Below are 10,362 nucleotides of genomic sequence, written 5' to 3'. Positions count from 1 at the left end.
TAAAATTTAGGTCTCTAGCAATTGAGAGGTGTGAGGCAGAGTTGAAAGTGTTTCTTATTCAAAAGAAAATATTCTTTAGCCAGGTAACCCAGAGCCTTCAGAACTCAGACTCCTGCATCATTCCATAGGCCTTTTCATATATAGGCCACAAAGCAAAAGTGCATGGTCAATATTTTACATAGTGAACACATGCTCAAAAGAAAATATTAATGACAATGAATGCATACATAAATCAAGGTATTTATTACTTGAATGAATAATAATAATAATAATAATAATAATAATAATAATAATAACCTGTTGGAAGCATGAACAAGAGAGTAGCTATAATCATGTTTGGCCTATCCTTTGATCCACCTTTTTAGGATTCATCATCAAAAAATCTATAGACCTGAAGTCTTCTGCAATAATCTTTTAGCAAGGAGGTAAGAGCTCTGCATTCACAGGCCACAAAAAATATGTTGTATTATGATATTGCTAGAACACAATCCCCCTGCCTAGGATTACTAAAAGCCATCTCCAGATGGTATTTAGACAAGCTCATCATTCTTGCAACTTATCATTGATCAATGGCTGTGTGGATGAAACTAAAGATGTCATATGTATTATGTCACATGATATTATTTTGGTTAATTAGAATATATATACAACTGAATATGGCAGAAATCCATTCCTGTCCTGCTGTTACCAAACCAAATGCCATGCGATTTTGCAACTCAACTTTTTGTTATTGATATTTTATTTTATTAACTAGAGATAGGGCTGCTTTGTAGGATTTAAGGTTTGTCTGTGTACTCTGTATCTTATTCACCAAGGAGACATAAAAAAATAACAAAGAAAATACTTCATCCTCATGAATTTGAAATTTTATTTATCATATAGTCTTCTCTTTAGCTATAACCACACTATAATTTTTCACAGGTTGTATGGTTTGAACCTAGTATCCTATTAAGTCCAGCAGAAAAAAAAGAAGTTCAAACATATTGAGTAATATTTTCCAATTAAATCAAAGTTTAGGCAGTAAAAAATTGTCTGGATAAAATAGAAATCAGAGTGTTGACTACAATAGATAATGTTACCTTCAATATACATTGAAATATGGGTTTCAATATTTAAACCTTAAGAAATAAACCAGAATTACAAAGGGGTGATTATAAAAGCTGTTTCTCTGCTTAGCATTTCAATTTTGTCTATTCATAAACCTAGAAACAAGAGCCAATATTGTAATGCATGTCTGTAATTTCAGTGACTCAAGAGGCTGAGGAAGAAGGATTCTAAGTTCAAGGCTAGACTCAGCAACTCAGTGGGGCCTTAAGCATCTTAGTGAGAACTTGGCTCGTCTTTAAAAAATTGGGCTGGAGATGTGATTTGTGATAAAGTGTCCTGAGTCCAGTTCTTGGTACAAAAAAATTCTTTTTTGTGCCACCATCTAACTTCTAAGGCAATAATGAAAGATTGATAATTTAATGTAGTCTAGAGGACATGAGTTGTGGATTTGGGGTCATATAGAGTTAATCCTGAATTCCAGTAAATTGCTGAATATTTGTGAGACCTTCCAAATATTCTTTTACACTGAACAGCTATGTAAACCTCATCTATTACAAAAGGCAGAATGATACTGAGTGTCAACATATTGCAATTCTTTAGCCTTATCTGTACTCATAAAGTTAACATTGTGTTTTTACTCCTCTTCTAGCCAAAGTGCAGAGTATGTTTAATAAACTTTGGATCTGAGCTCTTATTTTTTGTGTGGCTTATGTAAAGCTTTGATTATGAAAGTGTATTAGAAAACATTTTGAAAAGATTGTATTTGCTTTCACAACACTGTCACCTCCATAAGAATGAGCCCACCTTAATTTATTTGACTTTGAGAAGAAGGCTGTTTTTTTTTTTTTTTTTGGCAACCATATCTTCCTCTGAAGTTCAGTAACCTTATCAGCTATCATCTAATTACATGCAGTGAAAAGATCCTATATGAACACAGCCTTAATTGATGATAAGCTCACACATGAGACAATAATTTTTATATAGTTCCTTTTTATTTGATGATAGATAACTAATCCAATAACCATAGGCTGAATGCCAGGATTCAATCACATGTGGAACAGAAGTTATATAAAAAACACCATGTGCCTTATAGGTAGTGGTTAAGTTTTTATTAATTTAAATTTAAACTTTAATCTCTTGACAGATTTTATTGAATTATATAGAAATATATGTAGAGTTCTATGCTTTAATATTTGATGATATTCTCACAGGATCCCATAACAAACAAGAAAATTGAAATCACAACCCTGCATTAGGCTAAAGACAAAACTGCAAAATAAGTTTTTCTTTAAAATTTTTAGACTCTAGTTTCTGGGTTACTGATGATCTGATGACCTAGAGTCTTCTCTCCAGTGATACCTATCTCTTTTTTGTTACAGTATGATATCAGAATGGAAGTGGATCTATGCCCAGAATCCTGTGAGAAACAGTGTCCACTTTTGTACACTTCTGAGTTGTAGATGGCAGCTCTCTCAAAGTGCAAAGTCTCTCTTGTTCTTTGGTCCTGAGAGAATGTTGTTTGAATGTTGTCATAGTTTATTCCATAACCTATGACACAGAACTGAGTTGTCCAGGTTTTTCATCTTGCTGAGGTCAGGGTATTCATAGATCCCAAACATGGAATATAGCTGTTGAGAACATAGATATCCCTGAGATGTCAAGAGTGAATTTTAGGATGAAGTCTGAAAAATAAATTTATTTATTAGTCAATTTATATTGTTAAAAATAATAATATTTTGTATAGAGTGATTTAAGTTATTCCAATTGATTTAAGCTGTCCTTAATTTTTAATATAAATACTAGATATTTTTAAATTATACTCATTCATTATATTGTTTTTCCCTCTAAAGAAATATTACTGCCTTAGGACAATGCTTAAAAGTTTAAAATACAATTGGCTTTCTCATAACACCAGATAGCAGGAAAGTTAAAGGAAATTTTAAAGTAATTGTGATGAAATTTTTATTTGTAAAAATATATAGGTTGGGTGTGCAGGAGACCTTGACTCTTGGTTTTATTTTCCCCATTGGGTTCCTCCCCACTGAAGTTAAGTTTTCCTCACATGAGAAGAACATCAGGTAATCTTTTATCCTTCCTCATCTCACTAAGGTCATTATATGGCAGTAGAGTTTAAGAGTGGTGAGGATAATGCAAATGATGAGAAGTGATGAGATGTCATTTGAAGTCCTCATCAGCCTTTCCAGCTCAAGTGCATTTTTGTTTCAGCTGGCTGAACATTTGTTTATTTGCTCTATTATTTATACTAAATTTTGAGGCTTTTTTTAAAACCCATTTTCAATTCTTCTCAGTAACCACAAGTTTTTTTCATGACATCATTTACTCTAGGGCCAGAAACATCTGGTCTGGAGGTCTGCACCCTGGCCTTCTCAACCATCGCTCTTATTAGTTGAAGACAACCTGCCAGAGGCCTCACTCTGTTTCTCAGTGTGAGGGGAAGTGATTTGTTAATGTCTGAGGGCAATACTGCAGGGCTTCTTTAGACATGCTTGGCGAGACTGTATATTTCAAACTGAAGTTTTTAAAGTGGAGTTGCTTAGGCCAGGCCTAAGGCCATCCTCACAATAGTGTAGTTAATTTGTACAAAATTAAGAGTTTTTTTTTTTTGGTTCATTTTTTGTTTGTTTCTTTAATATGTTTGTCCTCAATTGAGTTTTTTTTTTTTTTTTGTACCAGGTATTTAACTCAGGGGCACTGAGACACATATCCAGCCTTTTTTTATTATTTATTTAGAGAAAGGATCTCATGTAGTTGCTTAGTGCCTTGCTCTTGCTGAGGGTAGCTTTGAACTCATTATACCCATGTATAATTCTTCTGAGCCATAGCGATTATGGCCTGTGCCACCAAGTTTGCTTTCAACTGAGTTTTTAAATATATAAGACAAGTTTATTAAAATGACATTTGAAGCATTCAACCAAACTCCTTTGTCCTTGTGTGGCAGGAAATAAAAGTGGAACTGGACTTTAATTTAAATAACAAGAAAGTTCAATTGCAAGGGTTTAATTAGAACACAGTTAATTAGAAGGTCACAGGCCTTAACAATGTTGTACTTTTTTAAAATATTTTTTTCTTAGTTGTAGATGAACACATTATTATTATTATTATTATTATTATTATTATTATTATTATTAGTCCAGTATCAAACAGACTGCCTCATGCATACAAGCCAAGCACTCTACTACTGAGCCACAACTCTGGACCCTTACCTGGTATTATTTTTTAATGTTTACTTATATTTTATTTATTTATATGTGGTGCTGAGAAGTAAGCTCAGGGCCTCATATATGCTAGGCAAGCACTGTACCACTGATCCACACCTTCAGCTCTTTCCTGGTACTTTTTAAATACCTTTTTTACATAAATTAAAATTAGTAGCCTTAACCCTTTTCCAATATCTGTTTGGATTAAATCAATAACCTAGAAATCAGTGAAGCAGAGTCTAGTTTTATCACACACTCTGATTTTACTTCTTCATTTTTCCTCAGACTCAGACACCTTATCACAGTGTCTGAACTAAGATTCCCCCTTGAGAAATTTACTGTATGTTGTCCACATTCCAAACTCAAATATTTACCTACTCCTTAGTTTTAGAAAACTCTTACACAATTACCCAGAGGTACCAAAATCTCTTGGACTACTCAGAAAAAGTCTTGCTGTTTAGGGAGCAGTTTGAATTATAAGTATGCAGCCTTTAAGCCAAGTGGATGGATGATCTCAGCTGGAACAAACCTTTTCATGAATACCTTGCATCTAAAAGGCACTTCATTTGATTTTTTATTAGATACTGTGAATAAACCTGCAATGAAAATGGAAGTGAAGTAATTTATTTAAGAAAAGTGTTCCAATTTTCTTAGATATATATCCACAATTATTATTACTGAGTTATAGGGCATTTTTTAAACCAAGAATTGCTGTTTATTTTTATTTATTTAGGATATGTTACATCCCTATATTTTTTTTTTCAATAAGACAGGGTATCACTGAGTCACTTAAGCTATTGCCAAGTTTCTGAGGCTTGTATTGCATTTAAGTTCCTCCTGTTTCATCCTCCTAAGCCACTTGGAGTACAGAAATTCACAATAATACCCTCCTTCAAAAAAAAATTATTAATAGTAGATTATATGGCATTTTTTGTTTTCAGCTCTTAAAAAACCATGATAGTTTTTTCAAAAGTATCTTTTTAAAATTTATATTGTAACCAAAATTTTTTATTATACATGAACACATATACTCTGGAGACCCTACTGTCTTTCAGGTATTTGATTGGTTTCCTGTGGTTTAGTGCTAGGAATTGAACTCCAGGGGTGCTTACCACTGAGTTATGTCCCGAGTTTGTTTGTTTGTTTGTTTGTTTTTTTGATACAGGTGATATATCACTAATATCTTACTAAGTTGCTTATAGTCTTACTCTGTTGTTAAGGCTGTCTTTCAAATCACAACCCTCCTGACTCAGCCTCTCTAGCCTCTAGTATATTTGCCACTACACCTAGCTCTTTCAGGTTTTTATAATAACCTTTTCAACAACACTGCCCAGGCTACAGAAAATCTATTTGACTGATGCATTTTATCTCTGTAGAAAGTGTATATGAAGTAGCCAATGTAGGACTATTCTTTAAAAATTTATTGGAATAAACAGGGATCATTGGTTTTAACCTCTTTTCTGAACTATGGTTTGGTTTCATAGATCATAAAAGTGCTGGGAAACGAATGTGAATTCATTCGTTTGAAATCTACAGAGATTTACATAAGCTCAGTCACATTTTGTTTCAGAGCTTGGAATTTCAGGACATAGTAACATAAACAAAATATATTAAAGTTGACACATTCAGTACACATACACACACAAACACACACACACACACACACACACACAAAAAAAACTTTTTAGGAGCAATTTGTAATTCTGGCATTATTACTAGTGTATCAGGGACATAGTAAGGTCAACAAAATGTGTTAAAGTTGAGCCATTCATTACACACATACACTCACACAAAAAATAAAAAAAAAATACTTTTTCTAGGAGAAATTGGTGGTTCTAGCATTATTACTAGTGTATCAGGTTTGGAGCAGGATTCAGGAAGGCTAAAATCTCACTCAAGCTAAGAGTAGTTTACTGGATTCCTCCCTATTTCACCTAAAATACAAGCTAGAGTGAACTTCATCTATCAGCAACAGCAGTTGGAAAAATAGGCTGGCAGATTTTTTTTTTTTTTTTTGAGATAAATTGACAGCTCTGATATTTTGGTATTTCTATTTCTTTTTGTATCACTTCTCCCATATTTTCTTCCTTCTTTTCTTCTTTCTTTCTTTCTTTCTTTCTTTCTTTCTTTCTTTCTTTCTTTCTTTCTGTGGTGCTAGACATTGAACCCAGGGCCTTGTGCATACAAGGCAAGCTCTCTAAACACTGAGCTACATCCTCAGTCCCTATCTCACATTTCTGTTAACTACAAGTGATGATGGTAATTGGAGATTTTTTCCCAAATGTGGTACATTGCTCAAGACAGGACTAATATCCAGTGTATCTAAATATCTCTACTGTTCATGATTTTGCCAAAGAGACACTCATTGTAGTTTTTTTTTCAATGTATCTATAGATGGAGACAGAGTGTCTCATTTTAATATTCTTCTTTATTCTCAACATCATTCCCTTTTAATATTTGCCTTTTATAGTGTGGCTAAGGTTGGACCTGCCTACCTTGCACATTCTGCACACAGACTCTAACAGTGAACTTGGCCACTAGGTCCCAATTCTAACTTTAGGTTGGATAGATTCATTTATTCACATCTAATGTTATTTTTCATATGGTTGGTTTTACATACACCTTTCTATTGCTCTTAACAATACTATTGATGTATATATGGTTTCAAATTTGATTCATGTTATGCTTTGTTTGTTTGTATTATTGCAATATAGTTTCATAATATACATTAAATGTGTCACATAACAATAACTATAATATTTTTTATTAAAGGTTTTGGGGTATTTTATATATTTTATTTCCAAGAAAAATTTATTTTTTTTTTGGTCCCTTCTTTTCTTTCTTTTCTTTTTTCTTTTTTTATTTGGTACTAGGAATTAAACTAAGGGGAAATTTGCCATTGAGCCACATCTTCAGACTTATTTTTTATGCCATTTAGAGATGGTGTCTCACTGAGTTGCTTAGGGCCTCACTTTTGCTGATGTTGGCTTTGAGATCACAATACACCTTTCTCAGAAAATCAAGGTGCTGGGATTAAAATTGTGTACCACCACATCCAGCTCTCTTCTTCTATTTAAAGAAAAAACATGCTAAAATTTTGATGGGAAAATATTACATATTAAATTGAGTTAAAGTATTTGTCTTTGTAATGATTAGTTTTATTTACACACATGGTATTTTTTGTGTTTTTGTAAATTTCACTTTGTGATAAGTTCTACATATTTTCCTTGAAAGCATTATACATGTGATGTATTTAACAGATGTAACTTCAGTATAATTCTTATGTGGTATTTTGTACTCTAATTAAACCAACAGATCTTTCTGGGCTCTAGAAACCAATTTTTCTCAAACTTTATTATTTTTATTTTTTTGAATGTACCTCTTGTTTTCTTCTAAGCCCCAGATTTCCACTGTATTGACAAGTATAGCTCTAGCTTTATGCTATCATGTAACTGTATGCTGTCATGGTACACACATACTATCATTTCTACAGGTCTAAGCTGCTTGATGAGGAATATTTCATATATATATACACACACACACACAGTTTTCATGAAGAAAAAAACAGTAATTTCTAAACCATCTTTACTTCATGAGAATTTGTTTTGTGTCCTCATCAATACTCTGTATTCTTTTGGTTGTTTTTGTTTTTACTGGAAATTTAAATCATGGGCACACAGAGACTGGGTCACACATAGTTGCTTAGGGCCTTACTAAGTTTCTGAGACTGGTTTTGAACTCAAGCTTTTTTTGCCTTAGCCTCCCAATCCAATGGGATTAGAAGTGTGTGCCATGGAACCTGCTTCTATTTTATTTTTATATTGAAATATATATTCCTTTTGAAAAATAATTTATTATTGATATTAAGAAAGCATAGAATAGTATTTTTCCCACAAAATAACATCCTTTTTTTGGAAAAGATGTCATTTTTTGGGAAAAGATGTCAGTAGTGCCAGATGTATTCTTTATTGTTGTCTAAATGGCAAGTTGTTTATTATTATTATTATTATTATTATTATTATTATTTATTAAGCTATCTATTAGTTACAAAAGTTTATCTGTTCATATTATTATAAGGTATATATTCTTTTCTATAATTTCATAGCATACATCAGTGTGTATCAAAATGACCTGTAATGGGTTGGAAGGGGAGCAGAGGGCTCATGGGGTTAGAAATGATGGTGGAATATGATGTATATTATTATATAAAGTACATGTATAAATAAGTAAATTCATGTAAATATACGATGTATAAAATCAGAAAAGTGAAAAATTGTGCTCTATATGTGTAATAAGAATTGTAATGCATTCTGCTATCAAATGTAATTAAAAATAATTAAAAATTAAAAATAAATAATGGCATTAGGTTCTAACTGGAAATAAATACGATTCCTTTAAAAATTGGGAAAAAAAAGGTCTGTTGGTCAGTGATAAACTTTATAAAGTACAAAATGTATCCTGAACATTTGGTAATACACAAACCTAGATGTAGGTATTTATAGTGTTGTCAGCAAAATTTTTTTTAAAAAGTACTGTAGAGTTTATTTCTTGCAATGTATACTCATAAGTATGTGAGATGCATTTTGTACATATATACTACCATTATATATAATTAATAAATGATGACTACATCTCACGTTAACCACATTTATTTCAAATTAATTTGTCTTTTAAAAGTACCAATATAGGGTGGGGATGTGGCTCAAGTGGTAGCACGCTTGCCTGGCATGAGTGTGGCCCGGGTTCGATCCTCAACACCACATACAAACAAAGATGTTGTGTCCACTGAAAACTAAAAACTAAAAAATAAATATTAAAAAAATTCTGGGGCTGGGGATGTGGCTCAAGTGGTAGCGTGCTCACCTGGCATGCGTGCGGCCCGGGTTCGACCCTCAGCACCACATATAAACAAAGATGTTGTGCCTGCCAAAAACTAAAAAATAAATATTTAAGAAATTCTCTCTTTCTCTCTCTCTCTCTCTCTCTCTCTCTCTCTCTCTCTTAAAAAATTCTGTCTCTCTCTCTCTCTCTCTTTAAAAAAAATGAAAGCACCAATATATGACACTCTTTGGATATATACACTTGGTGTATCTTCAAATTTGCCACTTTTATATATTATGCACTTTTCTTTACTCTCCTTTTTATAGATTTTTCCAAATTATTGAGATTAATAAATTTTAGAAACTTCAGTTTAACAGTGCAGTCTATAGATTTTCTTTTTAACCACAGCTAAAATACATTCCATTTTTATAGGCTTATTGTTATGTAAATGACTTCTAAAAATCTGCATCTATAACACCCTAACTTGACCTTACTGTGTACTATTGATATCTGAGTGGGGGGATCTCAAAGTGATCCATGGAAAAGGAAGGTTTGGGATGGGTCAGGATGTGAGATTGGTGGATGCTGAGTATGTAGTAGTGAGTATTCATGAAAAAAGTATTGATGGAGTAGATACGGGTAGAGGAAAATGTACTGTGAAGAAAAGAGGAAAGAATGACCAGCTCAAGGGTTCAGATTTAAGAAGCCTAATGGGGCTGGGGATGTAGCTCAAGCAGTAGCGCGTTTCCCTGGCATGTGTGGGGCCCCAGTTCCATCCTCAGCACCACATACAAAGATGTTGTATCTGCCGAAAACTAAAAAATAAATATTAAAAAATTTTTTTTCTCTCTCTCTCTGTCTCTCTGTCTGTCTGTCTCTCTCTTATTCTCAAAAAAATTCTAATGGTGGATCAATAGTATCATGAGGGTAAGGGCTAGTTTCGTTGGAGGTAGAAATAAGGTAGAAGTGAAAGATGAAGGTAACTCTGGCACAGTCCCTAAGAGAAAGAGTCATATGAATGGATTATGTCTTTATTTCTCACCACCTTGGAGTGAAATTGATAATTCACAGAGTATGTTTTTGTAGGTAGTATGAAACTATTTCCAAGTAGCTTTACAAATTTGTGTGACCACAATCAACATTTGACAATTTCAGTCACAAAAATTCTTTGTACTTTTTCATCTCTTTTATTTATTCATTCCATTTTTTTATTCGCTTTTGCTTTACTGCTACTCTGTGTACACTCCTGATGAATATACAATGGTAGAAATGTATA

This window comes from Callospermophilus lateralis, chromosome 5, assembly GCF_048772815.1.
Source record: "Callospermophilus lateralis isolate mCalLat2 chromosome 5, mCalLat2.hap1, whole genome shotgun sequence".
NCBI lineage: Eukaryota > Metazoa > Chordata > Mammalia > Rodentia > Sciuridae > Callospermophilus > Callospermophilus lateralis.
This window is presented reverse-complemented; position numbering follows the sequence as displayed.